Genomic DNA, 6204 nt, shown 5'->3' on the forward strand with positions numbered 1-6204 from the left:
GAAGGAGCCATCTTAAAAAGACTGTTTACTTTGTAACTTCTGTCTTTCAAGTTTGCTGCTGCCTGCAGCAATTCAGCAGCTGAAGTGGAGGGGGAAGGGATTTTTTTTTAAAAAGGCAAGAAGGAATGATAAAAAATAATGAGCCAGACTGAAGCACGTCTTAGAGGAAAGCATGGCTCAGCTTAAGAAAATAAGTACTGATTGCCTTAGCGCAAAACGGTCAGCTGCTTAATCGTCTTGGCCTAAGGCAGACGCCGGGTAAGATACACCAGATGTTTCTCTAACACTTACGTCCTTTAGATGAAAGATGCCATTTTAAAGAGATTTCTCAGTCATTTAAAACATTTTCGTGTCTTTGTATTTTTGCAATGACTCTGAATGCACAGTAAATCACACTGTAAATCATGAGTTAGCAGAAAGGCCCAGCTTTGGGGTGGGGGAGAAGGTACTTAACGTGCCAAAACAAATGGAAAAGTTCAACCAAATAGGCAAGAGCCTGAGAATTTAAAATTATGTATGCTGATCCTGTCACTCTATTTGTTTAGCACTGAAGTCGAGATAGGTATGTGGCTGTCAATATATAGAGATTGGTCCAAACAAAGTCTGCATCTGAATACCTGCAAGATTTAGGATTTTTCTTAACATGGATCTAAATTTTGGTGCTGACCCCTATTTCTAATAGACAAAACCTAACTCCTCTTTCTGAACAACTTGAAATGTTGAGGGATAGGGTTTGATATCCAGAACAGGTCTGAATTTTGCAGCCCCTCTCACCTTATCAAGTCCCCTGGGCAGAAAACTTGGTTGACCTGGAGCTAAGGTTGAAATAATCTATCCCACAGTTAGCCAAAAAAAGCCTTAAGAGAACATTGTACCTTTCTCAACCCCCCCACCCCCCCAAACATTAGAAAGCTGGAAACTCCCAAATTAAGGTTTCACTTTACCAAAACCAAAAATAGCCCCAAACATTTGGAAGTATGTTGTTAGTCTCACAAACAACCATAACGCTACCATTCTTAGTGGCACTCTGAGAACAAGCAGAAACTGAGACATGCTTAGCTATCCATCATGCAGGTATATTAAGTTCATATTTCTATGCCTGTTAATGAAGCAATCTTTCACGGTAGATCGAGAACGATGTTTTGGAGTTTCTGATTGTTTGCAGGATTCCTAGGATTTTGGTTCATTTTTCCTATGGCTCTCTCCTATCACCAATGCTGTTGTGTTTGGATTCACAATACTGATGAAATTTACCAAAGGAAACACTACTTTCAAATGTTTTTTTTTTTGTTTTTTTAAAGAAAAAGAAACAAAAACCTCTCAACTTCAAAGCACTGCCTATGCAGCTATTTTTAGAGCACTACCGCAAGTCCAAGGCTGTCTATCAGAGCTGGGATGCTCACTGCCAGGGACCATGTAGATGTACCTCAAATAACCCAGCTTGGAATGGTCTTCGGACATAATGCTCTCTGTCCAATTTATTTGTTAGAGGCCATGTGGCAGACGCCAATGTTCTGCTCAGCCATTGCTCTCCTAAAGCACTCTGTTGTCATTTGTGAGAGAAACATTGTGGAGGATGGTATTCACACCATCCTCAACAATGCTGCACATTTACTCACTGCAGTGTAAATGAAAATGGATGCCCATTTCTGGGTGGGAGTCAATGTTCCTATTGCTGCACAGACGAGGTACATCTCCCTCCCCATTAGTAAGTTATCTATTTCTCTCTCCAATTCAATAGAATCTCACTAAGGGCCCCATCCAGCTCTCTTGAAATTAATGGAAAGACTTCCTCAAGAGTTGGATTTGGCCCTAATATCCCAAAGTCCTGTCCTTCCTTGGAGAGTTGCAGACACATGGGTTGGTGTATCTCTACAGTTACATACCTGATGTCTCCATATGGTTAGACCTGGTGTAGAGACATCAAGCATGGAAGCATCATTCAATTTTCTTACAGATTTTTCAACCAAGATTTTAGGATGTGGAAGGCCTCTCCATCTCGCTGGACTCTGCACTTCCTCCTCTGGCAGTGGCAGGGCCTGGGTTAAATCAGCCCCACTTTAGAGAGTGTTTGTCCTCCCACTCCATGTTCTCTTATCAGTCCTTTCAAAGTAGGCCTGAAGACAGGACCAAGGATGGTTCCTCCAGCAAACAAAAAGAATTTTTACAAGAAGAAATTTACAAACACAAAGCAAAAGGGGAATACCTTTCCCATGCCCTCTTTGCTGGGGGGTGGTGGTGTCCTGCAGTTGAGCCCAGGGTGTCAGTCCTTCCCCTAAACAGGCAATCCACCTTGGGGGTTTCCTATGATAGAGAGAAGAGCAGCGTCTCACCTCGGAGTAGCCTATCTCCCTGCTGCTATTAGCCCGGCAACAGCTTGTCTCTCCTTCCCCTCTCTAATCAGAGGAGGAGCTTTCCAAGGTCTCAGGTGCCCCTAATGGACCTGAGGTAACTCTTTCACAGTTTATAGGAAAAAAGGCCTCTCTCTCTAGGGCTCACATACCTGCCTTCCATGACTCTCTTGCAGCTGCCCAGCTTAACACTGTCACATGGGAAACTTGGAAAAAATATTACCTAGCTCTTATATAGCACTTTTCATTAGCAGGTTTCAAAGTGCTTTACAAAGGTCAGTATCATTATCTCCACTTTACAGATGGCAAAACTAAAGCATAGGGAGGGGACATGATTTGCCCAAGGTCACCCAACAGGTCAGTAGCAGAGATGGGAATTGAACCCAGGTCTCCTGAGTGCCACTCCATCCTCTAACCATTAGACTATACTGCCACCACTACATTAAGCAGACTTTATAAAGTTCAGAAATGGCTTTTCTCTGTCTCATTTGTCTTCAAACAGAAATCTCAGGCAGGGAGGCCAAAAGTGTGGTTCTGGAGACTGTCTGAACTGGTTTGATCTTCAGTCGCTAGAGGTGTTGGGCTGATTTATATGCTCAGACTTTGCATGTGGGAAAACTCTCTGGAAAAGTTTATGCAAAAGCTGTCACTCTCCTTTAAATGAAATGTAATCTAAAGCTAATGGTTCCATATGTTGTTTTTGGAAATATTCTAAGGCTGACAGCTATCATGTTTGTAAAAGACAGGAAATTCAGGCACGTACTGTATACTGCAAAGATGCATGTAATAGCAAGCAATGAAATGTGTCTTAAAGCAACTGAAATTTTAATAGTTAAGGGTTTTTTTGTGCATTAATGGTTTCTCTTCCCAAAACAGGCCATCATCCATCAATGAAAATATGGATCTGGAAACTGCATTTAAATGTGTCTTCCTGTTACATTCTGTACAGGTTAAAGCAGGCAGGATTCGCTCTCTCTGTTAATGAGCTACCGCAAAAGTATAGAAAATACGAGTCTGGTTGTGAAGTTTCACATCTAAGTGTCACTTAGAAAGTAATGGCTAATAAATAAATTACAACCATAATTTGTGGGTGTGTCTGACTCTTTAAAATACGCTAGAGAAAGGGCACTGCTACCCTCAGGAGGAACATTTTTAAAAGCGAGGAACCAGAATACTACTTTTACATGCACACTGCTTTTCATCCAAGCGTCTCAAAATGTTTTAACAACTATTAAGACCTAAATTCCTAGATGGTAGCCTGGACTGTACACCCATATAATATGGAAGTAAGAGAAAGAGGTAAGTCGCCATCCTCCTGATGCCCTGCATGGGCAATCCAGACCATGAGTCCAAGGATGCGGAGACAAGGGGTGCTACACACCTACTTACTCCCTCCCAGAGCAGCAATCTGGAGTCTGACTCTACACCCTCAACGTACTGGCCAAAAGAGCTGAGCCAGCACAGCGTGGTGGGCAGCAACTTGTTGCTGGGATAAACTAGCCGCAAATTATTCTCCACCACAGGAGGGGGCAAACAGTGAAGGAACAGTGGCTCCTTGACCCACAATTCCTTTCCTAGGATGGCTCAGCAACATGCCAAGGGACCCAATTTAATCCTAATTAAGCCTCAAAACGTCCCAGTGTAATAGACAAGGGAGAGCTAAGGACCACCTCATCCACAGCTGAGGTGGATCACTGTAGCTGATTAGCTACATTACACAGCTGGAGAGGGCAGGAAGCATATCCACTGAAATCAAAAGGGTGTGTGTGTGTGGGGCGGGGGGAATCAAACCTTATTCTGATAAGTGCAATAAGAAAACTAACATGACCAATCTGAGAGATATCCATTGAAGCCTTCAGAAACCTGCACGCTGACATTAGCTAAGGGGTGTGCTTAGGGGTTCTTGGCCATTTGTAATAGGTTCCTCCCCCAAACTGTGGTTTGATGTTTCATACCTTTGACAACTGTAACCCCTTCTCTGGCTTTCCAAAAAGCTGCTCTGAATCTCATATTCCTCCTGTAACAGTGCTGCACTCACCTCTCGCGAGCACCCCCGGCCGAGTGCATGTGTGTGGTGGGTCTTCGCTGACTCAGCCCTCCGGCCAAGTCACACACAGTCTGTCTCAGGGCCTTGTCCTGCTGGGGTCCCAGCAGCCAGCCCAGAGCACCACCCACTCCCCTCCAGTTCTAGCAAGGAACTGAACTGGCTCTGGCGCTGCACCTCTGTGTATACCAGCCTGCTGGGCCCGACTGGCTGCTTCCCACCAGCCGCTCTAGGCAGCTTGGAGGACCTCTCTACTGCCCTTTCCTGGGGTGGGTATGGCAGGGACACTAGGCCTCCAGCAAGGGGCCACAGGGCCTAGCCCTGCTGTCTCTCACACCCTCCAAAGACTTTCTTGTTTTGCATACAAAGTGTTTAATAGATGGACTTACCAAGATGGCTCATGTATGGGAGGGTGCTATGGTCACGTAAAAGGACCTAGATAAAAAATAGAATCAGTGAGTCCAAGTAAACCACCTTTGACCTCGTATTAGATGTGCAGGCCTCTCAAGTGCCTTTATCCTCATCTTCAAGGCTCTTCATTACTGTATCCCATCTACCAATCTGCAACCATTTCTCCATACCACATGGTTGTAATGCTTTTTAAATAGTATGGGCTGGAATAAAGCATCACATTGGGGCCTTAACCCTGAATTGCTCCCAGCTTTAGCTGTTTAAAATCAAGCATTTTAACACTGAGGTGAATTAGACATGCAATTCAGGAGCTGACTGCTGCAGCAGTTGGAGGGGAAACACCAAGTGCAACTTGACAGGTATTGGCACAACTGGAGGTTGGATATCACACTTGATGGACCAATGAACTGATCAAGCGTGGCAGAGAGTGTACATTAATAAGCTGTAGAACCCATTTCCTCGTGAATTTTGGAGCACAAGTTCAAAGGCAGGATTTCCTTCAGCCTACTGAAAAACTCTGCAGCGGCACATGTAGGGACCCAGAGCCAGCTGCCTGTACTGGGAGCTGCAGTTTCCCTGTAAAGCCTGTTCGCGTTGCTCTGAATTTCTAGCTTGAAAATGGAGAGGTGCATCTGGGCACCTGTTTTGGAGTTGTGAAGTAGTGTGGAGCTGGGGGTCCCAGGTGTGGTGCTGGACTCAGCCCCAGTGGTGAATTGTGGTGGCTTTGCCTGTCTCATCAGGAGTCTGGGGTGTGTTAAGCAAAGTTGAAGTGGGTGGGCTGTCAGTCTAACTTCAGAAAAGAGAAGGGGTGTGTATTTATAGCATGCTGTCAACTCAAATTTGGCCCAGAGCTTAGTCTCCGTGAAAATTAAGTTCCTTCAACATCCAAGAATAGTACAAATCAGTGATATTTACACCTCAGTGGTTCAGGAGTCAAATTAGCCATCAATATTACCCAAAAGAGTCACAGTAGTGTGACTTCATTGTTTCCATTTACTGTAGTATTATTCATATTTAAAACACGAAACTTTTATAGATAGATAGATAAAGTTAATACCTTAGTGCAAGTTGATAACATAATTGGTCAATAATAAAAGCATCCTGACCAGTTAATAATTAAATCACATAGTGCAGGGATTGGCAACCTTTGGCAAGTGGCCCATCAGGAAATCCGCTGGCAGGCTGGGATGGTTTGTTTATCTGCAGCATCCACATGTTCGGCCAATCGCAGCTCCCACTGGCCGTGGTTTGCCGTTCCAGGCCACTGGGGGCTGTGAAAAGCAGCATGTGTTAAGGGATGTGCTGGCCGCCGCTTCCACAGCCCCCATTGGCCTGGAACGGCAAACCGCGGCCAGTGGGAGCTGCGATTAGTCAAACCTGCGGATGCTGCAGGTAAAC

The sequence above is a fragment of the Chelonoidis abingdonii genome, chromosome 1, assembly GCF_003597395.2.
Source record: "Chelonoidis abingdonii isolate Lonesome George chromosome 1, CheloAbing_2.0, whole genome shotgun sequence".
NCBI lineage: Eukaryota > Metazoa > Chordata > Testudines > Testudinidae > Chelonoidis > Chelonoidis abingdonii.